This window comes from Manis javanica, chromosome 5, assembly GCF_040802235.1.
Source record: "Manis javanica isolate MJ-LG chromosome 5, MJ_LKY, whole genome shotgun sequence".
Classification (NCBI taxonomy): domain Eukaryota; kingdom Metazoa; phylum Chordata; class Mammalia; order Pholidota; family Manidae; genus Manis; species Manis javanica.
In genome coordinates, this window is record NC_133160.1 from 130,010,824 (window position 1) to 130,037,648 (window position 26,825).

Here is a 26,825-nt window from a genome sequence, read left to right on the forward strand (position 1 = left end):
AGACACAACATGCAACTTCTGTCAGCAGGGCTTCATTAGGGCAGCTGCCAAGCAAAAAAATTCCTCTCTTCTTCTCCCCAGGAACCCACAGGTACAAACACACTTTCTCTCTGCACAGCCCCTAAGCCATTTCCCTCAGTATTTACCCAGCAAGCTCTGCAACACAAGCAGGAAACCTGTAGGAGAAGTATGAAAACTAGGAGCATTTTACTCCCCCCGCCACCACCAACACCACCACTAGTTTAGAAGCTGCAGCACCCAGATAGCGTCCTGGGAGTCATGCAAGAGAATTTCAAGTAGGCAGAGAGTACGAGTACTGTAGCAAGACAGATCAGGAAAATTCACAGGTGTTTGTTAAAGCCTGGAGAATGGACAGGCCCTGGCTGGGTCCTGTGGAAGGAGAAGAAGTGGAAGGGAATGCAGGCAAAACACACATGGGGAAAGCCTGGGATCAAGAGGGACCAACAGCACACACCAGAGAGGGAGGGAGGTGACTGGAGACACTAGGCGTGGGTGAGGAGTTGCATTGGACATGGGGTTGGAACCAGAAAGCAGAGAGAGGGCCTTGAGTGCCAACCTAAGGACTTTCTGTTAATTTCTCTTTCTTTTTTGTGTAGATTAAGGGAATCATTGTTAGTTCCGGAACATCTGAGTCTCAATTTCCTTTTGTAACTTGAAAGTTTAAGATTAGATAAAGCTATTAAATAATTATATAAGTTGTTCACCCACTGTATGCAGAACTATATGTTGAGCCTGTACAGATGTTATCACATGAATTAAGCCCCTTCCAGTGTCAACATGCTATAACTAGTTCAAAGAGCCTCTCTCTAATTGATTCTAATTCCTCCTTTGATCTGGTTCATTCTCTCTATTGGAACAGAAGAGAGGGGCTAAAAACACAGCTTCTTTGCTGCTCCAGTAGTATTCTGGGAGCCCTCCACTCAAGCTCATTCTTGAAGAGGATAAAGAGGTCTCCCTATCCTTCCTTCCTTCCCTGATGGAAGATATCTAAGGTTGGTACAGAACAAAACCTGAGGGCCTTAAAAGTAAGAGGTCTCAAATACCGTATGATTTCACTTATTTATGGAGTATAAAAACAAAGCAAAACAGAAGGAACAAAATAGCAGTAGACTCATAGACAATGAGAACGGACTAGTGGTTACCACGGGGAAGAGGTTGGGGATAAAGGGGCACAACACTTTGCAATCACAATATAAGTTGGTCACAGAGACAGTAGTGCAGCATGGAGAACATAGTCAATGATTCTGTAACATCTTACTACATTAAGGGATAGTAACCACACTAGAGGGGGTGAGGATTTAATAATATGGGTAACTTGAACCACTGTGTTGTATATTTGAAACCAACATAAGATTGTATATTTTAATTTAATTTGTTAAAAAGTGGGAGTTCTCTACACTCAATATATCATCTTTCCCCTTGATCCTCAGGGAAAAAAAATCCAGGGCTTCCCCCTAGACTTATGCCTGAATGAGTTCACCAGGTGGTCTTGACCCCTCACCTACACAACCTCTGAACACAGAAGCACTCCGGGCTTCAGTGCTTGGACCTCTTCTCTTCTTGACACATTTTATCCCTGGGGATCTCAACCACTCTCACTGCTTTAAACATAACCTCTGTACTAAGTCTTGCAATTTTATATCTCCAGTCCAGATCTTTTCCCTGAAATCCAAACTCGTCATTTCAACATCTCAATGCTGTCTAATAGGCATCTATATTGGGTTCCTAGGGCTGCCACTACAAATTTCCACAAACTTAGTGGTTTAAAAACAACAGAAATGTATTCTCTCACAGTTCTGGAGGCCAGAAGTCTGAAATCTGGGCACCAGCAGGGCCATACTTCCACCAGAGGCTCTAGGGGAGGATCCTCCTTTGCCTCTTTCAGCTTTTGGTGGCTCCTAGCATTCCTTGGCTGATGGCAGCGTAACTCTACCCCATGCCTCCGTCTTCATACGGCCTTTTCCTTGGTTCATCTCCGTGTCCTCTCCCTCCAAAATATATCCAGAATCTGACATTTCTCCATCATTGCCACTCCAGTTCAAGCTCTGAATAACCTAAATTGACTCCCTGATGTTGTACTTATTCCCCTAAAGTCATGTCTCCCTGATGCTTAAACCCCTCCAATGTCTTCTGTCTCATTTGGAGTAAAAGCCAAAGTCCTTCCCATGGCCCACAAGGTCCTACAGAGTCTGCTCTGCTTTCCTTAAGGCCTTTTCTCCTTCTGCTCTCTCCCTCCCCTAAGCTAGAGCTGCAGAGACTCCTCACTGTCCCTCAGACATGGAAGGCAGGCTCCGCCTCAGGCTCACTACTCCTGCTACTCCCTCCATCTGAGATGCTTCTTGTTCCCTCGCCTCCTTCAAATATCAGCTCTTCAGAGAGGAGGTCCCAGACCACCCTATCTAAAACTGCCGCCACCACCATCTCCCCACCCTCATATGTCCCATCTCTTACCCTGTTTTTTTTCCCTCCAGACCTAAAGCATGACCTACTATATATTTTATTTATTCCTTATTTATTGCTTGCCCTTCCCCCCCACACACTAGAATGTTGAGTTCTACAAAGGCAATGAGTTTAGTTTGTTTTGTTCACTGTTTCTCCAGGATCGAAAACAATCTCCAGCACATAGTATTCACTCAATAAATATTTTTTAATGAATGACAGATTCCAGTACAACTATATGATCTGAAAAACAAAATGGAGAGATTTGAGCTTTTCATAAAATGAGTTGTAGTACCAGGAATTGCTTTTATGTTAAGCAATTTACGGTAACACAGTACATTAATCCATGCTGGTAACAGTTTATCCCTATCAGACAAATAATTATACTTTTAAGAGGAACTGTTTAGAGACAGGCATCTAAAAAAGTAAAGCAAAGTATGGAAATTTGAGATATTAGAAGGTATAATTTAGGACAGGCCAGATCCTTCAGAAAATCAAGTTACACCAGTAGCCCACTGCAAAACTAAGTGAGGGTGGGGAATTAGCTCCTAATTCATGATATTCATCCTCTCTCACCTTTCTTATCTCTAGTAAAGTCTCCTCTCCCTAATCTGGCTTTTCTCTGGAAGAGAATCATTTATCTGATTTTTTTTTATGTATTTTTTCCCTTTCTGAATTCCCATTTTCTACTCCTAAAATCCAAAAGAAATAGACATTCCTGGATGAAGACTTCCATTTGTTCCTGAAAAAGCAAGCATCTCACATAATATTGTGTGAAAGAACAAGCAATCCCTGTTCTATTTTGCAACTTCCATCTGAACCACCTCAGCTAATTCTAATTCCTCAATATATTTCTTTTGAATGTGTCAGATTCTAATTTTTACTCTTTTTTGTCTTAACCCAATTGTTTTTATCTTCTTTCTTCCTTTAATACTATTTTCCAGTCACCTATTACACCCATGTACTTCTAGTCCCCATGTATTCATTCACTTTTTCATGCACTAATTCAAAAAGCTATTTATTTAATTTCTTAAATGTACACAGAACTATAACAGGCCTTCCCCATAATACATGTATATGTGTGTTTTTTTCCATGTAGGTACGTAGGGCCATATCAAAACAGCCCTGTTTACCAGGGAGAGTCACCACTATGACTCCTCACCTGTCTCTTAGCCACGTTGTTGGGATCGATGACTGCAATTAAAAGTTTAGATATGCTACTGATCCCAAATGAGATGGAAAACTCCTCATGCAGAACCTTGGGGTTTTGATATGTATTTAACGATGCTAAGAAAATTAAAATATGGAGGTAAGAATTCAGTCGTCTGATATTTTGTGTCTTCACAGGGTATTCAAAACCAACCAACCGCAGCGGGGGCCTTCGGGTGGCTGTGGAGAGCCACAACCTGCCCCACACTGTATGGCACCCGGAGGGCCTCAGGGCCCTGCACGAGCCTCGCAAGCTGCCCAGGACGGCACACACTCAGCCTGATGATGGACTGGCCTGCACTTTATTTTGCTGGAAGTTTAAGGTATCACAGAGGAGTTGAGGCTTACATGTAGGGATATGAAGAACAAGCAGAGGTACTTCTGCCAGTGGCCTCATCCCACAAACAAGTAACTACCGAGGGAAAGTGAAGAGTCATAGAAAATATGGACCCGCGCCACCTGTGTGATCACAAAGGCTCACACCAAGAGGTTCCAGAGTCGCCTCATTATCTTCCTCGAGGACTGAGAGCGCCTGACAGCCCCCTGCGCTTGGCTTGTCTCCTCCACCCACTGCCCGACAACCACAGCTGGTGGCCCCGGGCCACACTGCCAAACCTCTGACGACTTCAGTTGTCCTCCGGGGTGAAGAATCACTTCAGACGTCTGTGACCAGTGTTAAGGTCCAGACACAGACTGCAAAAAGGGCACTGCATCTTTTTGCTATGGTTGAAATTTTTGGTGGACCTGTAAAAAAGCAGTTTTGGTTCAAAATGCAAATAGGAAGCCAAAACATACGATCTGAGTAATTAATAGAAATTTTTAAAGTTAAGGTAGAGACTTGAGGCTATACTTACAAAAAAAACCGGGAGCGAGTAGAAGACAAAAGATAGGATGGCGTCGCAAAAAGGGACTATGTCCTGGGAGCTTTTGTGTGTTTTTCAGTAATAGACCAGGCCCAAGGACATTTATATTAAGAAGGGAAAGAACCAATGAGAGAAAGGAGAAAGTTTCTGTGGAGGTGGAAGGTAATAAGGTTAAGAGAACAAACAGAAAGTTCAGCTTTGGAAAAGGGAAGATTTCCTTCCAAAACACTACAGAAGAGGAGCTTGGATGAGTATTAAATGAGATAATATACATGCAAGTACCTTGTAAAGTGTACTCATCTACTCAGAGGTAAGTTATTATCAACACCTCTGAAATATCAACGGAGCAAGCATTCAAAAAATGTCTGTTAAAAGAACTGTGGTAGTCTATAGGCACACACCTGATCATCTACATTTGCCCTCTTACAGCCCTAAACTATGTTTTCTACCTTTATTTTGCATCTACCTACCACTTCAGCATTTCATTAATAATAATAATAATAATAATAATAATAATAATAATAATAATAAGGGAGAAATGTGGGATTCACATATAAATCAAGTATAAAAATCAAACAAATATTCATATTTGACTTGATTGATTATAGTTCATAATGCGTGATCAAAACCAAAAGTTTCTGTGATGACTGCCCTTGTACTGTTCACCATGTAAGAACTTATTCACAATGTAAGAACTTGTTCACCATGTAAGAACTTGTTTGTTATGTTTCAGAAGATTGGAGATTGTTGAGAATTAGGCTTGGGGTTGATTAATGATTGTGCATTGAGTCCCCTATACAGAATTTTATTGTTGTTAACAACTATTTGATCAATAAATATGAGAGATGCCCTCTCAAAAAAAAAAAAAAATAAGAACTGTGGTCTGTAGAATACCTGTAAGAGTACTGAGGCAGTTATGGGAACTGAAATACTTGAGGAGGAGAGAAGGGAGAAGCAAGTTCATAGTTTCCTGAGGAAAGCAAGAGGCTAAGTAATTCAAGAATGAAGGCACAGGTGAAAAGTATGGAAAAGGTTTGAAATAACTTCTTTAAAAACTTAGTAAGAAATCAAGAGCAACAAAATAACATGTCCTTTTAATTTTAATTAGCATTTTATGGGGAACTTTTTAATCCTTTTAGCCCAGTCAAGGACAGACAACATAAATGTGTAACAGAACCAGGGAAGAGAGCTGGAGGCAAGGGAAGTGCTCCAGTCGTGCCATAGCCAGCTGTTCAAGGGTGCTAGAAAAGCGGGTGTTCAAGGGTGCTAGAAAGGCGGGTGCTGATGAGTATTAGAAGTACTTGTTCATGAAGTGTAGGCTGAGCATGAGGGCAGATAAAACAAGGAGACTGATGCACTGGGAAAATGGGAAGAAGGAAAAAAGGAGGGAAAGTCATAATGAAGACAAAAAAGAAAGACAATCAGTATAAGTAAATGGTGGAGTTGAACAGGAAGAAGGCTGTGGTCAGAGAGGGCAGCTCTTGTCTGTAGGGTTTGGAGCAAGTACACAGTAAGCTGACAGGTGTAGACGAGTCCTACAAGTTCACAGTTTAATCCTGAATCCTGGTTGTTTATATACATGGTTTCTGCCTTTTAAATAGTGTGGAGATATTTAGAGGTGTTGGATGAAATAATATCTGCTAAGGCCAGGATCTGGAAGTATCAATATACTAAGAAAGGGAGAGTCCTTATTTATTTCTTCTCTTGTTTCAAGGATGGTGGTGGTTAAGGAACTTGTATAAAACTATTCTTAGCTCTAGGACAGATGTTAACACATTCATTGTAGCTGAAGGAAGGAGGCCAATGCTGCAAGACTATAACCTGAGGCTATGTACAGAAATGGCTCCTTCCTTCATACTGAAACATTACTCAGTGCAGTAAAACTCTGAAATATCCTCTGAGAAAATACTTGTTTCCTTATTACCTTTCTAAAGATACTGCTCTCTAAGTAATCACATACAAATACCACGTTTTAAGAAACTATTTACAAAAAGGACTGAATAAAAACCAAGTCACATGTATACACACACACATTTATACACAAAAAAAATTCAGTAACTATAAAAGTATTCCAGCAAAACAGTTCTATGGCATTATTATTCCACTAGTTAAAAATGAAGATCTGACTGCATCTGAGAAAAACTCTTGTTCACTTAAAAGAAGACAAAAATGGCAGAAAAAATTCTTTTTTTTGGTTGAATCTATTGGTGCAATACAGGAGTCATGAAATTTATCCATTCTAAAGAACCAAGATGGCACTCTGGGAATGGAAAGAAGATGGGATTAGTAACTCTTGCTTTGGTATCAACCTATTTGTCAATGCTAATTCTACATCCAACTACATCTGCAGTTGATTGCATGCCCAAAAAGTTGGCTATTGTATGCACTCCTCTTATCAATTAAAAATGAAATTATAGAGGGTAGGTTTCTATCTTCCATCTTGACACCTCCATAGAGATAGGTCAGGAAATATCACTATCTCTAAACTTAATGCCCTATAGAGAATTTGTTGTTTTGTTTTGGTTTTACTTACTAGAATTAAAGACTAGGGATCACATACTGAAGGATTATGCCATCTCATGCTGTTTCTCCACCTGTCACACCGTAAAGGTGATTTCCTGGAAATCTGTACAGTGAGTTTTTTGCTTACAACGCATCACATAACACTACAAAGTCACCTTTGCCAGATTTAAAGAGCCACTCAATATATACTGGTTTTTCTCACTGTCCTAAGTGCAGTTTGGGGGGAGTAGTAAAAGCAATGTTTCTCATTTTGAAATGAAAACCAGAACCACACCGTTGCAACTTCACATTGTAAACAGACAATGACAATTCAAATAGGCAAATTTCTTGACAAAGTTGTATACAACAGCTACAAACCAAAAACTTAAAATGAAAAACACCTTGTAGATGGAACTATAGTGCAAAATCCTGTCCCCAAAAGAAATAACTATAATGAAAGCTTACCTGGTCACCCACTGAACTAGTGGGTAACTTTTCTCTCACCATGAGCTGTGGGCACACGAGGACAAATGTACAATTAGCACAGAGAGAGATGTGGCAGGGAAAACCAGGTGACCACCAGGCACAGAGCATCAAAGTGCCAAATCGAAACAGAGACGTGGAAGAAAACCAGGACATGGAGTTACCAGAAAAGTTAGGAAAATTACATGAATGGCCAATACCCAACTCCACACTATGTCAGATGACCTGAGTGTAGGAAGCCATACATTTTTCAGGGCTCCCCCATGGCCTTGCCCACTGGCTCCCAAAAAGAAACATGTGTAAAGTCTCAGAGAACCCAGACTGTGACTCAGACCTGGGTCAGCTTGTCTTCTCCTGGGATCCTTCATCAAACAGCAACAATATTTCCACTGAACAGCTAGGTCTGTGTTTGCTTTCTATATTAAACAACTTTCACATTCATGTATAATTATCACAGTTAAGAAAAACATGTGAACATAAGGGAGTGAAAAGACAACCCAAAAAATGAGAGAAAAACATTTGCAAATCATATGTCTGTGAGTGATTAATATCCAGAATATATAAAGAATTCCTACAACTCAACAACAAAAAAACACAAACAACCCAATTTAAAAATGGGCAAAGGGGAGAGGATTCTGGGAAGATGGTAGAGTAGGAAGCACCAGAAATCTGTCTCCAACTAGAAAACAACTGCTCTAGTGGAATCTGTCTGATTCTGTTCTGGAACTCTGGAGCCTGCTGAAGGCTTGCAAGTTCCAGGTGACAACTTGGACTAAACTGTGGTCAATTTGGGTCAATTATAACTCCTAGCACAGCAGCAGCTACCCCAGCTGCATGGCAGAGGCTATGCATATATGTGTTCCTACAGCAGCTTCACACCTACGGGAGATGGGGAGGGGCAAAAAGGACTCTTCCAAATACTGGGCCTCTTGCTGATTGTTTCTTCTGATCACAGAGGAGCAGGCAAAGAGGCTGGCAGCCATGTCTGCGCCTCCCACCACTGTTGCAAACCCCTCCCACTGTCTGAATGGACTTCGAGGGGATGTAAAGGGCCAGCACCCTTCCCCATCTTCATTTTTTTATATTTTTCCCTTTCAGGAGCCAGACATTAAGGACTAGGACATTAAAAAACAACTCCATATGCAGAAAAATTAGAAAACGACCACACACACCCAGGGAAATGCTCAGAAAGGACTGGAGAGGACATTAAGTTTACATTTCAGGCTGATCCTCAGCACAGAGAAAGCCTGCAACAATCAAAAACAGGAACAAAAAACTGTAATCCCTAGAAAAGAGCAAGAATCTGATTCCCAGAGCTACCACATTATTAGATTCAAATGTCCAGAGTTCAACAACAACATCACAAGGCATACAAAGAAAACAGGAAAGCTTCAAAGGAAATTCAAAGGAAATTTTTAATTTCACTCAAAGAAAATTTTGCACTTCATTCAAAGGAAAAAATAAATCGACAGAAACTGTTCCTGAAAATGACATAAAGACAAATACACTAAAGACTTTAAAACAACTATTTTAAAGATGCTCAAAGAACAAAGGGAGAAGTGGAGAAAGTCAGGAAAACAATGTGGGAACAAAATAGAAATATCAATTAAGAGACAGAAAACAAAAATTCTAAAATTAAAAATTATGATGACATAGAAGCCACAGGGCATAAATGTGCAAAGAAGTAAAAAGCTAACCTTTTCAAACAATATGGCTTCTCTCTCACTTACCAACTTTACATTTACCTGTCTGGCCCCGGAAGATGACTGGTTAGCCAGAGACGGGTAAGATTCCTCAAGGGAGGAACAACCTAAGACAGGTACAGTCACAGGGGGGCCATCAGGTGAAAAATTGGGGAACAACAGTGGTGAAGCTTAGAACCTCACCCTCCCCTGCTTTGAGAGAAATCTTCTGCATCCGTGGATGTTTTACTGCCCTTGTCTAGTTTGGATTAACACATAGTCTACAGGCACACACCTGATCATCTACAATTGCTCTCTTACAACATTAAACTATGTTTTCTACCTTTATCTTGCATCTACCTACCACTTCAGCAGTTTATTAAAAATAAAAATAATAATAATAAAGGGAGAAATGTGGGATCCACATATAAATCAAGTATAAAAATCAAACGAATATTCATATTTGACCTGATTGTTTATAGTTCATAATGCGTGATCAGAACCGAAAGTTTCTGTGATGACTGCCCTTGTACTGTTCACCATGTAAGAACTTATTCACTATGTAAGAATTCGTTCACTATGTAAGAACTTGTTCGTTATGCTTCAGAAGATTGGAGACTGACGAGAACTAGGCTTGAGATGGATTAATGATTCTGCATTGAGCATTGACCCCCCTATACAGAATTTTATTGTTGTTAACAACCATTTGATCAATAAATGAGAGATGCCCTCTCAAAAAAAAAAAAAAAAAAAACAAGCCAGTTTTAAGCATATTCTTTCACTGATGACTGTCCAACTGTTTCACAACTCCATGAAAAAAGTTTAAGGCCAAAAACGGATGTTTGCATTCTTTAGCCTTTTACTCGATTGGACAGAATCACCTATAAACCAAAATTTAAGACCTCAGGATAGACCCAGCTTATTAATGATTCTTTTAAAAAATCTTAATGCCACTGTTATGATTATAACTAGCAGAAATGGTCTCCTAAGATATATTTCAATTCTAATTAAAACAGGGCTGTCCCAGAGCTCCCACTTAATTTTAATTTATATTAAAATAACTTAGAGGAGCTATTCAATATATTCAACAACTGCCTTACATCTAGTTGTTAAATATTAGTATCTTCCCCTCCCATAAGCCACAAGGGTTGAGATGGATGACTTGCTGAGGGAGAGAGGCAAGATCCAAATTACAACACAAGTGGCATTTTTTTCATGACACCAAAGAAACTATTTTCTAAAATGTGATTATGTTTTAGTTATTCAGGCTATTTAAAAGATGGAGTGCTAAAAGGATTCTGCCATCAATGACCATACTGGTGGAACGAATCCAGAGTGTAAGAACATCTATTTGGGAACTGATTTTTATCAATGTTGAAGATCCTGAACTTCCACAGCTTTTCACTTAATTATATCTATGATTTGAGATCTGTAAGAGATTCTGAATATTCCCATGGCTTCTTCTGCTTCACTCAAAGTATCTAGAAACGCCACCACTGTTCACTCTTCCCAGTCAGCTGTACTTCCTTTATACCACTTACCACGACCTGACATTATATGTACTCATTTGTTTGCTGTTTATTGCCTCTCTCTCTCCCACCAGAATATTGTCTACACAGCACAGGGGCCCTGTTTGTGTGTTTGCTTTGTGTCGGAGCACCACCAATAGCATGTGGCACACAGTAGGCCCTTTGCTTTGTTTATTCATGGACTGGAGTAACTCTTGCCCCATCCTTTATATTTCTTACAAGAGATTATTTGAGACCCAGAAGAGTGAGGTGGTTGACCAAAGTCACTAGGCAAATTAGAGAAAAACTGGCACTGGGACCAGGTCTCTTAACTTCCAGTCACCCTTCCCAAGCAGATGCAATTATGCCTCTCCCTGCTTTTTATAGTTCCCCATTGTCCAAAAATATCAGCACTCTCTAGCCTTCCAAATCTCTCCAAATTCTGCCTGACCCACTTTCCTAGTCTTGCCTCCTGCCACTCCTTCCATGCCTGATGCTCCTACCACCTCAGTGTATCATGGCTTTCCTGCTTGCCATATCTTTGCTACTCTGCTCCCTATCTCAGGAATACTTTTCCACCCGCTGCCCATCTGTCAAAATCCTACCCATCCTTCCAGGCCCAACTCAAGTATCACTTCTTCCATAAGGTACCTCCTTATCTTTCTTCCTGCAACAGAATAATCACTCCTACCTCTGAGTTCCCACAGCACTTGGACCTTCTACCAGAGCACACTTTACATTCTGCTTGTCTTTTTTCTTTATTGAACTGAGTTCTTCATTTTCACATTTAGCAACCCCAAAGTGCCTGGTATAAACATCTGGATCAGGGAAAAAAGGAGGAGATGTATACTACCCTTACAGGTTCAGTATGATCCCCAATGTGACAGCATGCTTCCCAGCGCCCCCACTTGACTGCCTAAGGACCCAGAGGAAGAAGTGAGTTACTGCTAGAAACGGGACATGACATTCAATGTGACACATGACTGGGCTGGGTGGGACTGTACATGGTCATGGTACTTTTCATTAAACTTCACAAATCACAGGACAGTCACTTATTTTAGCTTACTAGAAGGTGACCATTTAGAGATTGACAACTTGTTTCACTTCTCTGTACCCAGGATTAATCCTGTTGTTTGTAACAGACAAAAAGCACAGAAAAATGATAATCCAGAAAAATTTTTACAAACCACCATTCCAGAAGAAAATCACACATTGTCTTTCGACCTCTACATTGTCTCCCCACTAAAAGGATAAATTCATGCGCATCATTAGTGAGTATGGACCATGAAATCAGCTGAAGTGTCAGAGGTCGGCTGACAAAATCCTTGCTCGTCAGTTGTCGTTGGATCACAGAAACAAACTGAGAGACTCAGAACATTGTGTAGGCCAAAAAGAAAGGCTAGATCCGAAGTGGCAAAGACATAAACATCTTTAAGATGCTCATTTGAGGTACCTATGTTGATTAGGAAAACAAAAATCTCAGCTAAAAATAAAAAACAACAAATTTGGTTCTGAAGTTTTCTTCCTTTCTATCTTTGCTAATTAAAGACCCCCATGCTCACAAGACCGACAAGAAACCCACATTCTGTGGCCACGGCTTCTGCCCCAGCCAACCCAGGCTATTTGTTCCTCAACTGGGACATCAGGAGCATCCATGATTGAGCAACTAACTAACTAAAGAGCCCATAAGCTCTTTCTTCACAACACAGGCTAAGAAATCTCTCTTCATTTCAGCTCTCCTCCTTCCAAAAGGGACACAGCCTGAAAAACCTGGCTTCTTTGTCCATCAAAGTTCATTCAAAACTATCCAAAATCTTCTTTGTAACAAGTAATGCATATTAATGTACCCACTTGAATAAGCACCATACCTTATTTATCCCAGGGTTACAACTGTTAATATCTAATATTTTAATGTGCTCGTCTCAGAACTAAATAAAACTGTAGGGTCCCTGATCTATATAGGAAAGTAAAATTGAGCCTAAACATCAACATTATAAACAAAACAAACTCTCCCTCTTATATCTGTGTGTACACACACATACACAACTAGCATAACACCTAACATGCAATGACTCAGGCACAGATCTTGCAACGTCTTCTAATGGTTCATTGTTCCATCTTCCCAAGCATCTAACCTACTAGCAGTCTGAGATTACAGGCAATGCAAAGAACTCAGCTCAGTTACTTAGCCTCTGAACTTTAGCATTCTCATCGTTAAAATGAAGGGTTCGTCTAGAACAGTACTGCCAATAGAAAATACAAGCCACAAATGCAAGCTAAATACATAGTTTTTAATTTCCTAGCAGGCACATTCTAAAAAGTTGAAAAAAACAGGTAAAATTAATTTTAATAATATTTTATTCAATCTAATATAGCTAAAATATTATTTCAACATGTAATCAAAATTTTTAAATTATTAATGAAATTGTTTACTTTTTTTTTCATACCAAGTGTTTGAAATTTATAGCACATCTCAACTTGGACAAGCTACATTTTAAATACTCAGCCATGTGGGACCAATGGTTACCATACAAAATATATGATACTTCTCTCAATGCTGAATGTTATTTTAATAAAGACATAGGAGATTTGTAGATCAAGGTATACTTAGAAAATCTATGATTTCCTTGGAAATTCTCAGTCTATTTTATTTTCATTCCAAATGCTATTTTGCTTTTTTTAAACTTTTATTTTTCATTTCAGTGGAATTGGGTCTGTGAACAACTGAGAAGGTGGTTTGATCTACTACATGAAGACTTACCTTGCTCTCACTACCACAGCCACTGTCTTACAGACCTAGAGAGGGGCTGACAGCATTCAGGATAATGTACAACTGCTGAACGAATGAGACTTCTAAAGAATCCTAACTAGGGGGAAAAAATCTGTTAAAATGAAAGTTCAACAAAAATGTCAAATACATGGCAACCACGTTATCATCCACATATTAAGATAATGCTTTGAAACACAAATTTGCACATACTTTTGGATTTGTTTCTCTAATTACTCAACATCCACCAAGAAAGACACGCTTCTCCTCCCACACTGTCTGGCTTATTAGTCCCTCTGTAATCAACGATCTGCCTTCACCAGATGGCTGGTCTGGGTTAAGAGTACAATATGAGATCAGAGAACAAAGCAAAGCCAACTGGCCTTCCCAGGAGTTGATCCTATGACCCTGACCTCATTAACTCTACAAAATAGTTAACACATCACAAACATGCCTGGGCAGCTACGACAAAAATTGTGCCAAGACAGACCTTTACATCTGTCACAGTGATACTCTGGTAGTCAAAAAAGTCACTCTAAATTTATTAAGTACTTTTCAAAATGAAGAAAATCCTGAATGCACTCATTTAGATCAGGCTGGAATTCACCATCAGCATTTTACCAGCTCTGCTAAATCAGTCACAAGCTTCCCTAAGAACATCAGCTGTGGCCCCCACCTAAGATCATAGATGACTTTGTAAATGGCGTTCAGAATATTGCTGTTTCTGCTTCCCATAACGGTGATCACAGCACCAGGGCCTTTCCTTTTTCTCTCTTCCAAGTGAGTAAACTGAAGATTCACAACTACATAAAAAATTTTACAGATTATTTATTGAATCTGGTTCATCCTGGATTTAAATAATAAACAAGTTTCTCTGCTGCACCCACTCCTCGCGCTGCTCCCCTGTTGGCCCTCAGTGCCAGCCAGCAAACCCTCACCAGGTGAACGGGGCAAGGCCAGCAGACCTCTGGGAGGGCTGTTCTTACCTTCCCTGGTAGAACACCTTTTCCGCAAGTCGTTCTTCCTTTCTTGTTAATGGGCATAATTCCTCTTAGCAGCTGCTACCTGCTCTTAAATTCTAACCACCTAGAGTGAGCTGAGTACTAACTTCTGATTTAAGTATTTCCCAAAGCATTTCAGGGATGTAGCTTCTCTATCTTTTACTCAAACACTCAATGTTCAATATGGTGCCAGTTTCAGAAGTAAGTTCATTGAAATTTTTACCCAAGTCTTAAAGTATAGTATTTTAAAAATACTACAAACCTAAGAGCTGGTGGTGATTTTAAAATCTGACTGAAAATATTTCTGCTTTTCATCTTTGACATTTTAAACGGAATCACCTTTCCATATGAATATAAAAGCTATGATTGTGTTCTTTGGCTTCTTAAATACTTATATAATATGTTAACTACTTCAACATCATTTACCACATCAGCAAAAAGAAAGACAAAAACCACATGATCATCTCCATAGATGCTGAAAAAGCATTCAACAAAATTCAACATCCATTCATGATAAAAACTCTCTACAAAATGGGTATAGAGGGCAAGTACGTCAACATAATAAAGGCCATATATGATAAACCCACAGCCAACATCATACTGAACAGCGAGAAGCTGAAAGCATTTCCTCTGAGATTGGGAACAAGACAGGGATGCCCACTCTCCCCACTGTTATTCAACATAGTACTGGAGGTCCTGAAGGGTCCCCACCAGTAAGATGGCGAACTTCCGGCTTCTTTTCGGGGTCCTCGGTTCCCGCCGGCGCCACCTGAAGCCCAATCACCTCTCGCCCCCCTCCCAATCCCAGCACCTAGCCAACAGCCACCAGCCCCGTAGAAGTAACACCACAATCACCCTATACCCCATCCTATATAACCCAGCACCTTTCCCTAATAAAGCGGAACTCTCCGGTGAATTGCTGTTGTGTGTCGCTCCTTTCCTTTCATTGGTGCCGAAACCCGGGAGACGGGACACCCCAACTGGGCCCCGTCTTCCCCCAACACCAGCAGCAGCTTGCCCTCGTCCTCTTTTTCCGGTGCTGGCTCATCACACTCACCACTCCTCTCTGGCCTTTAGGTAAGTCCCCCCCCCCCCCCCCCCCGCCCCGGGGTGGGCCACTCTTCCCTGAGCTATCGCAGTGCCATTGACCGTGATCGTCCGGCAAGGCCCTGACGCTCGGGGACGAGGAGGGAACGCTCCCCGCCTCAGGCCTTCACGGCTGCGGCGGACCCTCAGGCCCCTCCCCCGACAGCCATAAATCCCCGCCTCAGGCCTTCACGGCTGCGGCGGACCCTCAGGCCCCTCCTCCAAAAGCCATAAACCCCCACCTCAGGCCTTCACAGCTGCAGCAGACTCTCAGCCCCCTCCCCCTCCAACAGCCATAAATGAGGTGACTCCTTTGCGGATGAGAACGCTCCCTTTCCCGCCCCCTCCTCTTTCTGTTCCGTCCGCCGAAACCTGTTCGGTCTGCCGAAAACGCCTAGCGCTAGGTACCTCGTGACTCTGGCACTCTGCCTTCTTAGGGAAGTCTGGGTGACGACCCACACTTCCCAAGAAATTCCGACTCATATACGAGTTTCCGCAGACCACCAAGGATCATCGGGGACGCCCTTTGTCTCCTTGTGGTCTGCCTCCAGTCCGAGGATCCCCGTTCGTCTTCCCCTGTTTGTCTCCCTCTCTGTCCTTTAGCCATTTTGTCTCCTTGTGGTCTGCCTCCAGTCCGAGGATCCCCGTTCGTCTTCCCCTGTTTGTCTCCCTCTCTGTCCTTTAGCCATTTTGTCTCCTTGTGGTCTGCCTCCAGTCCAAGGGTCTCCGTTTGTCTTCCCCTGTTTGTCTCCTTCTCTGTCCTTTAGCCATGGGAGCCTCCTCATCCCTCCCTGAAAGTTCACCTCTTGAATGCCTGCTTAAGCATCTAGCTACCCTCTCCCTGACGCCTGATATAAAACCAAAACTTCTCCGTAAATATTGCTCCCAAGACTGGCCGACATACCCCCTAGACAATAACAACCAATGGCCCGCAGGGGGAACTCTTGATCCTAACATCACTCGCAATCTCTTTAACTACTGCCAGTGCCTGAAAAAATGGAAGGAGATTCCCTATATTGAAGCTTTTCGCCTCCTAGCTCAAAATCCCAGCCTCTGCACCACCTGCTCCCCGCCCCAAGTTCTCCTAGCCTGCAAGCCGTCTCCCTCCCCTCCACACACTCCCAGTCCCTCTTCAATTACCTTTGACCCAGCCAACGAGCCTCCGCCATACAGACTTCCCCCTTCAGCCCCTCCCCCTCCTACAACCCCTCCACTCTCCGCCGCCGCTGCCGCCTCTTTCCCCATGGCAGAAGCCTCCCGTCCTCTCCCCTCCCCTTCTTCTCCTACAACAGCCCCTCCCCCTTCCTCTACCACCGCCACCGCTGCCGCTTTCCCCGTGGCAGAAGCTTCCCATCCTCTCCCTTCCCCTTCTTCTCCTACAACAGCCCCTCCCCGTTCCTCTATCGCCACCGCCGCCTCCACCCCCGCAGAAGCCTCCCATCCTCTCCCTTCCCCCTCCTCCACCATCTCCTCCTACACCTCACCACCTCCTCCTCCGTCCCCCTCACCTTTCCCCCTCCCGCAAATCGAGCCTGAGCCTTTCAGCCCACCTCTAACTAAGTTCCAAGAGCCTCGTCCGTCTTTGCCCCCTCAGATTCGGTCCCGAGAGCCTCCCAAAATTATCGCGGCTTTGCCCCCATTACCTGTTTCCCCTGCACAGACTGAGCCAGAACCCTTCAGTCCCCCTCAGACTCGGTCCCGAGGGCCTCCCAAAATTATCGCCCCGCTCCGGGAAGTAGCAGGATCCGAAGGCATCTTGCGCGTTCACGTACCTTTCTCCTTAGGAGATTTAGCCCAACTAGAGAAACGCCTAGGTTCCTTTTCCACTGATCCCACGACCTACATCAGGGAGTTTCAATGGACCCTCCAGTCTTACAGCCTCACGCATCATGACATTTTCATGCTCCTGGCCAATACTCTCCTCCCTGAAGAGCGTAGACGAGCTTGGGACTTCGCCCAAATGCATGCTAACGAAACCCACAGGACTGACCCCACCTGTCCCCCTGGTCCCACTGCTGTCCCCGAACAAGACCCACACTGGGATTGTAACACCGCTGTGGGTCTCCACTCTCGAGATATTTTTGCCTCCTGCTTAATAGCAGGTCTAAAAAAGGCAGCTCGTAAAGTAGTCAATTTTCAAAAGCTCCAAGACATAATTCAAAAGAGAGACGAAACCCCCTCCGAGTTCTTAGATAGACTCACTCAAGCCCTATTACAGTATACCAGCCTGGACCCAGAAACACCTGAAGGAAGACAGGTCCTTATGACATACTTCCTAGCTCAAAGCTACCCCGACATTAAAGCTAAACTCAAAAAGTTAGAACAGGGCCCCGCTACCCCACAGACTGAGATCCTAACAGTAGCCTTTAAAGTCTTCCATAACCGGGAGGAGGAGAAAGAACGCCGTAAACAAAAAGCTGATCAGGCCAATTTCCAGATGTTGGCCCAGCTGATAAAACCACAACCTGGGCGCCCCTCTACAGACAAGCCCCCCCCAGGAGCTTGTTTCAAGTGCGGAAAAGAGGGACATTGGTCAAGGGCGTGCCCCTCCCCCAGATCTCCTACCACCCCATGCCCCAGATGCCACAAAAAGGGCCACTGGGGGTCTGATTGCCAACCACCCGAAGGGGAGGCTGGACAAACAACCCCCATCCTAAGCCCACCCTAGTGGGGCTGGCAGAAGAAGATTGACGGGGCCCGGGGGCTTCTCGCCCGACCATTTCCATCACCAAACAGGAGCCCAGGGTTACTTTAACAGTAGACGGTCGCCCCATCTCCTTCCTCCTAGATACAGGAGCCACCTTCTCAGTCTTGCGAGAATACCGGGGCCCTACCACGCCAGCCATTACTCCTATAGTCGGGGTAGGAGGTAAACAGATTTTCCCATTAAACCCCCCCCCCTTTTATGCACAATCCTAGACAGTCCCATACCTTTCTCCCACTCCTTCCTAGTTATGCCCCAGTGTCCCATCCCTTTACTAGGACGGGACATCCTTTCCCTCCTCCACGTTTCCATAACTATATCCAATCCCACAGCCCCCAGTACTCCCTTTCTGATGGCCCTCATAGCTGACAACCCCCCCTCTACCCAATGAAAGCTCCAGTTCTGCCCTTATACACCCTGTAAATCCCAAAGTTTGGGACATTACAAGCCCCTCCATGGCCCTATGTCCCCCTGCCTCTATCAAATTACGTGACCCCTCTCAGTATATCTGTCAGGCCCAATACCCCCTAACCACTTCAGCCCTCATAGGACTCCAACCCATCATTCAAGATCTCTTAAACAAAAACTACCTCAGACCCACTCACTCCCCATTTAATACCCCCATATTAGCTGTGAAAAAAAACAATGGATCTTTCCGCCTTGTCCAAGACCTTCGCCTCATCAACATAGCCGTTGTCCCTATCCATCCCTTAGTTCCAAATCCATACACCCTTTTATCGCAGATCCCTGCTTCTGCATCCCACTTCTCAGTCCTAGATCTCAAGGACGCATTTTTTTCTACTCCTCTAGACCCCTCCTCCCAAGATTTTTTTGCCTTCACCTGGACGGACCCATACACCAGACATTCTGTACAGCTTACTTGGACAGTTTTACCACAAGGCTTCCGAGATAGTCCCCATATTTTTGGACAAGTCCTAGCTCAAGACCTCAAACAGTTTCACCATGATCACCCCGAGTCCACTTTATTACAATATGTAGATGATCTTCTACTCTGCAGTCCCTCGTGGGAACAGTCTCAACTTGACACTGCGTCTCTACTTAACCTTCTAGCTTCCAGAGGTTACCGAGTATCCCCTGTCAAAGCTCAAATCTCTTCCCCTTCTGTCACTTACCTTGGATTCCTTCTGTCTCAGCAAAGAAAGTCCATTACCTTAGACAGAAAACGACTCCTCTCTGACCTGCCCGTTCCCAAAACCAAGACAGAAATCCTTTCCTTTCTAGGCTTGGCTGGGTATTTTAGAGCGTGGATCCCTAACTTCTCCCTGTTGGCAAGACCCCTATACGACCTCAGCAAGGGCCCCCCTGAAGAACCATTATCATCCTCACCCCGACACTCCTTCATTAAGCTCTGTCAAGCCCTTGTAAAAGCTCCAGCTCTCCATCTCCCTGATTTGTCAAAACCCTTCTCATTATACATTCATGAGAGGTCCAGTCAAGCTCTAGGAGTCCTAGGCCAATATTATGGCCCATCCTTTGCCCCAGTAGCTTATCTCTCCAAGCAATTAGACCCCACAGTTCGGGGATGGGCCCCCTGCCTATGGGCATTAGCCGCTGGACAGCTCTTGCAGAAAGAAGCTCACAAACTAACATTCAGAGCGCCCCTTACCATTCTGTCCCCACATCACCTAAAAGATCTCTTAACCTACAAAAGTTTACAGACTCTCCCCCCCTCCAGACTCCTGACCTTACTGTCCTCTTTCCTCCAAAATCCAAACATTTCTTTCCTCCCCTGCCCGCCCCTAAATCCGGCCACTCTTCTTCCTCTGCCCTACTCTCCTCATACTCCCTCGCATGATTGCCTGGAAGCCCTTCACAACTTCCTTCCGTGCCACTCCACGATCTCCGAAGGAGCCCTCTCACACTCCGACCTCATCTGGTTTACTGATGGGTCCTCCTTTAAACATGAGGGCATCCACTACTCAGGATATGCAGTAGTCTCCCTCGAAGATGTCATTGAAGCACAAGCCCTACCCCCTGGTACAACCAATCAGCAGGCTGAACTCATTGCAGCCACCAGAGCTTGCACTCTGGCCCGGGACACGTCTCTCACATTGTACACTGACTCCAAGTACGTATTCCACATTCTCTTGTCCCACGCGGCAGTATGGAAAGAACGAGGCCTCCTCACCACAAAAGGGAATTCCATAACTAATTCAGCCTTAATTACTAAACTTCTAGAGGCTTCACAACTCCCACACCGACTAGGCATAGTCCACTGCAAATCACATCAAAAAGACGACTCCCCCATTGCAAGAGGTAACAACAAGGCCGACAGGGTAGCCCGGTCAGTTGCCCTATCAGAAAACACACCAGACAACAATCCGTCTGCCCTTGCAGTTTTAGCCTTATCACAAGACGCCCTCTGCTCTCAGGACAAAGAGTCTCTCTTCCGCCTCTTACATGACCTGTTCCATCCCAGCCCCCAATCCTTAATCCATTTTTTACAATCTTTTTTTCCTCTTTCTCCTGAAGACAAAACCCTACTTAACCAAATCACCTGCAAGTGCATCATCTGCCAACGCACTAACCCTAATACCCCCCTCAAAGCCCGACCCTTCCCAGCTCATCAAGCAAGGGGTAATGTCCCCGCTGCAGATTGGCAAATAGACTTCACTAACATGCCCCCTGTACGACGTACCAGATACCTACTCGTGCTAGTAGATACATTTTCAGGATGGGTCGAAGCTTTCCCCACCACTAACAAACGAGCATCTGTAGTTGCCTCTATCCTCCTCACCCAGATCTTTCCTAGGTTCGGGATGCCCACTTCCCTCCAATCAGATAACGGCCCTGAGTTCACTGCCCAAATTATCCAAAACCTCTCCAAGTCGCTCTCGCTCCCCTGGCATTTACATTGTCCTTATCGACCACAAGCTTCAGGAAAAGTAGAAAGAGCCAATAGGACTCTAAAAGACATCCTGACCAAACTATCTCTAGAACTACACCTTGACTGGGTTCGCTTACTTCCCTTAGCTCTACTCCGCATTCGAGCCCTCCCAAAGAAACCTTCCTTCTTGTCACCCTTTGAAATCATGTACGGCCGCCCGATTCTACCCCCGGGGCTCCCTTCCCACAAAGGACCAATTCCTCCCAATATAGCCCTTCCACTACTCTCTCTCCTCCGCACTGAATTGTGGAAATATCAAGATTGGCTCCTTCCTGATCCATCCGCCTCCCAAAATCCTCCTGTCTTACAGCCCGGCCAACTAGTGTTTTATAAGCCACCAGAAGATCAGCCCTCTCTCACCCCGAAATGGGAAGGTCCACAACCAGTTATTCTCTGCAGCCCCTCGGCCGCCAAGCTCTCACTGCCTGATAACTCTGTCACCCCTTGGATTCATATCTCCAGGTTGAAACCAAATACCCAAGACTCACCTTCTCTGGACACCCAAGACCCATCAGTCACAATCCAGAGTCCTTCGGATACAGCCCAAGACGCTGTCTACTCTACCACGCCTCATCCCTCTGATCCCTTGAAGCTCCGCATCTCCCGTGCACCCTCTTTGCCATCCATACCTGAATCATGACTTTTTCCTCCTTTACTGCTCTCTCGCTTTTTTCCCTCATTCCTATTGTCTTCCCTGCCGCCCCACCCTCCTTTGTATGGCGATTCAAAGTCAAGCAGACTTACACACAGCATCAAACAAAAGTTACTGCCCTCATTGCCACATCAGACTGCCCTCTGAAAGGCTGCTCTGAGCCTTTGTACCTCCACTTTCCTCCCTCCACTGAAGTATTCATTTACAGCTACCTTTATTCTCCCTACCTCTGCTTCCTCTATGACCAAAGACAAGCCTATTGCAGGCGATGGCAAGACACCTACGGGGGATGCCCCTACTGGTCTTGCACCATTCACTACATGGGTGACTTCCAGTACCCACAGTATTACTCCTCCAACCGTTTCATGAAATATCCCAACGGCTCATTCTCCTTATTAATCCCAGATCCCTGGGACTCTCGATGGGCTGCTGGAGTAACAGCCTCAGTTTACTACAAGGGGTCCTCGACCCCCCATGGTACCCTTCATATCTCTCGAGAGTATGTTCCCTCTCACTCCCAGATCTCTCAAGTTGCATCAGATATCAGACATTCCGAAAAAGTCATTATCCAAACTCTTGACGGTGCCTCTTCATCTTCTTATTCCTCCTACTCTTGGTTACAGCTCATTCAAGACACCACCATCTTTCTCAACCACACCCTCAACACCGCCAATTGTTTCTTGTGCGCATCACTACAGCGCTCACTGCTGGCCGCCGTGCCCCCTCAATATTTCCAACTACTCCTTCCATGCAGAAGGACAACCCCTCCGTCCCCTGGCAGACATACCCCTGTGGGAACCAGAATACCCAGATAATCTCACCATCCACCACTGTGTAGGCCCAACTCCACCCACCTCCAGTGCACTTCACTGCCTCTCTATCTACACCCCTACCTCCAGCTCTAAGACTTTTACGCAACCAGGACACTTCTTTTGGTGTAATGGCAGCCTTTTCAACTCACTACCTCTCAACTCCGATACACCCTGCATTCTCGTCACCCTAATCCCACAGCTTACACTTTACAGCATGGCAGAATTCCTTGAGCTCCAACCTCCCTTGCACTCGCGCACAAAAAGGGCTGCTTTCCTTCCTATCATGGTCGGTATCTCTTTAATCACCTCAGCCATTGGGGTGGGGTTTTCGGGAGGAGCCTTGGGTCACTCTCTATGGGCAGTTAGAGATCTCGACGCCAAACTTGAGGGAGCCCTGACATCCACTGCCGATTCCCTAGCCTCTCTCCAAAGACAGGTCACTTCGCTAGCTAAAGTCACCCTTCAAAACCGGCGGGCCCTAGATCTGCTTACAGCCGAGAAGGGCGGCACCTGCGTCTTCCTCCAGGAAGAGTGCTGCTATTACATCAACGAATCCGGCATTGTAGAAACTGACAACACCAAACTCACTGACCTTGCCTCCAGCCTCCACTCTGCTTCCAATTCCAACCCATTCTCTTCAATACTAACAAACCCCCTCCTCACCTGGCTCTGGCCCATTGCAGGCCCCATAATAGTCATTCTTCTCGTCTGTCTCTTCTTACCCTGTATAATAAAGTTCATCAAATCCCAAGTCGGAAAAATCTCTAATCAAGCTTTCAACCAGCTTTTACTCAGGAACTACCAGCTTCTGGCCACGGAAGACCCCTCACCCTCACGTGACCTCCTCACCACATGCTGAGATGGACCCCTCTCTCCGCTGGAAACTGTTCCTGGAAACAATGGCCGCAGACGCCTGGCTCCTGACACCCATATCCTCTTGGCATCATTGGAATCAACAGGTCCTCAACCTATGGTTACAGGGAACCTTCACTGATTTCCAACCTGAAGAAGTCCACATCTACTCATCCTTACTGTGGGGAGTCCTATCAACCCTTTCCTCCCAATCCTCAAACCCTCACTCCCTTCTCCGCCCCTGTTCAGCAGGAAGCAGTCAGAGAGAAAGCAACGTCCACAAACCCATAGAGGAGAAAGGGGGGAATGAAGGGTCCCCACCAGTAAGATGGCGAACTTCCGGCTTCTTTTCGGGGTCCTCGGTTCCCGCCGGCACCACCTGAAGCCCAATCACCTCTCGCCCCCCTCCCAATCCCAGCACCTAGCCAACAGCCACCAGCCCCGTAGAAGTAACACCACAATCACCCTATGCCCCATCCTATATAACCCAGCACCTTTCCCTAATAAAGCGGAACTCTCCGGTGAATTGCTGTTGTGTGTCGCTCCTTTCCTTTCAGGTCCTAGCCACAGCAATTAGACAAAACAAAGAAATACAAGGAACCCAGATTGGTAAAGAAGTTAAATTGTCACTATTTGCAGATGACATGATATTGTACATAAAAAACCCTAAAGACTCCATTCCAAAATTACTAGAACTAATATCAGAATTCAGCAAAGTTGTAGGATACAAAATTAACACACAGGAATCTGTGGCTTTCCTATACACTAACAATGAACTAATAGAGAGAGAAATCAGGAAAACAATTCCATTCACAATAGCATCAAAAAGAATAAAATACCTAGGAATAAACCTAACCAAGGAAGTGAAAGACCTATACCCTGAAAACTACAAGACACTCTTAAGAGAAATTAAAGAGGTCACTAACAAATGGAAACTCATCCCATGCACCTGGCTAGGAAGAATTAATATTGTCAAAATGGCCATCCTGCCCAAAACAATATACAAATTCGATGCAATCCCTATCAAATTACCAACAGCATTCTTCAATGAACTGGAAGAAATAGTTCAAAAATTCATATGGAAACACCAAAGACCCCGAATAGCGAAAGCAATCCTGAGGAGGAAGAATAAAGTGGGGGGATCTCGCTCCCCAACTTCAAGCTCTACTACAAAGCCACAGTAATCAAGACAATTTGGTACTGGCACAAGAACAGAGCCACAGACCAGTGGAACAGATTAGAGACTTCAGAAATTAACCCAAACATATATGGTCAATTAATATTTGATAAAGGAGCCATGGACATACAATGGCAAAATGACAGTCTCTTCAACAGATGGTGCTGGCAAAACTGGATAGCTACATGTAGGAGAATGAAACTGGACCATTGTCTAACCCCATATACAAAGGTAAACTCAAAATGGATCAAAGACCTGAATGTAAGTCATGAAACCATAAAATTCTTAGAAAAAAACATAGGCAAAAATCGCTTTGACATAAACATGAGTGACCTCTTCTTGAACATATCTCCCCAGCTAAGGGAAACAAAAGCAAAAATGAACAAATGGGACTATATCAAGCTGAAAAGCTTCTGTACAGCAAAGGACACCATGAATAGAACAAAAAGGTATCCTACAGTATGGGAGAATATATTAACAAATGACAGGTCCGATAAAGGGTTGACATTCAAAATATACAAAGAGCTTACGCACCTCAACAAACAAAAAGCAAATAATCCAATTAAAAATACATATATATATGCTAACTACTTACATAATATGTTAAATACTTAAAAAATGTTAACTATAAGGCATCAACATCTCAAAGACTTTTACTCGATTTTCTTATTCCCACAAAGTTACTTAAAATAATGTTTTTATAAGTTTGTAATCTTGCTCTTCTAACATATCTGTGAAAATCATACATACATGTAAGCCTAAAATATGCATATGTGCCTGCCTCAAAGCCACTAGCACAAAATTTCTAAATTGATTTTGCTCTTATCTCTTAACAATATTCACATCAAGAATAAACGTAGTACAAAACATAATGGTGAGTTTAGTATCTGCCTTAACATACATATTATGGTTAAGATTGAATAGCTGGAACATTTCTTGATACAAAAACTATACCAATTTATTAAGGGTCAAGTGTAAGACAAAAGGAATAAATAATAAGCATAAAACATACGCTTACTACATTTATATGCATTTCCTTAGGGTCAAAATGATTTTTTGAAGGCTAACTTAAGGATGAAATGCAATATTCAACAATAAATGAAACAATATATTCACTTTAATCATAATACAAAATGAAGACTAATGAACAGAAACATATTTTCGTATCACATAAATAAACTACAAAACTGCTGTTCTTTGTCTACTCTACCATCATGATCTATACAAACACTTATTTTAAAATGATCAGATTTGAAAAGACTAACCTTAATTCAGCAAATAAACTGTTTAAGCATATAGCTAAAAGTTTAAAGTTCTGTGCACACAGTACTATAATACAAAAGCAGGAACATACTTATACATCTTTAAGCACCTGGTAATCATATCTGTAAGACACATTCCTACATATCAACAGCTATACACAAATCAGACACTACAAAAGTCTGAATCTATAGAATACAACAATGAAAGAAACCGTGAAATTTTCCTTTCCACTGTCACTGAAAATCATTTACTTGTGTACTCTAAGTACTATTTATAAAATCTTTTCCCTTAAAACATTCCTTAATTCTGACAGTATTTTTAAAGAGGAGGAAAGTCCCAGAAATACTAAAAAATTATAATTAAATTATTGCTAAAACTTCAAGAAATATTTGCAAAGAACTGAAATACCAAAGAAAAAAATTAATAGGACAGTTCTTGGTGGTTTCTTACAAGCATTTTACAAAGCAAATAGTTTTACTGCCTGGTAATTTTGAGACAAATCAATAGACTGTAAAGTACTCTCTGCAGCTCTTAAGTCTTCATTTTGTGCCTTAACAAAAGCTGACACCCATTTGTAATGAGTCTTTTTATAGTTACACAGCTATTTTACATCTCTTCTGAAGACATATTAAACCTTTGGGTGCTCAATAAAACTGACCAATTAATTGACTCCATCATAAAAACCTGAGAAGCTATTCCAAAATATGTACATCAAACACCAAAGTCAAAGTTAATCACAAGTCTTTCCTACTTTACTAAGTTGAAAATTTTCTTCAAATGGGTCCTTTCCAAGGAAACTACAAAAGATGTACAAGTGAATTCTTAATACTGCCATTCAAGTTCACATAAAAGAAGGAATGATATAGCTTCAGAAATCACTGTGAGAGAACAGAGCG

At 43.3% G+C, this 26,825-nt stretch overlaps 1 protein-coding gene across 3 annotated transcripts in view; it reads right to left on the reverse strand.

Annotated features, from left to right (window-relative positions):
• Positions 1–26,825, reverse strand: part of CRACD (capping protein inhibiting regulator of actin dynamics) — a 306,858-nt gene that overhangs the window by 276,734 nt on the left and 3,299 nt on the right. Inside the window, exon 4 of one of the 3 annotated variants that reach the window (XM_073237566.1) lies at positions 4,285–4,413. The exons of the other annotated variants lie outside the window; for them this stretch is intronic. The gene's annotated coding sequence lies outside the window, so the exon portion shown is untranslated. The remainder of the gene's footprint in view (positions 1–4,284; positions 4,414–26,825) is intronic. 3 annotated transcript variants of the gene reach the window in all.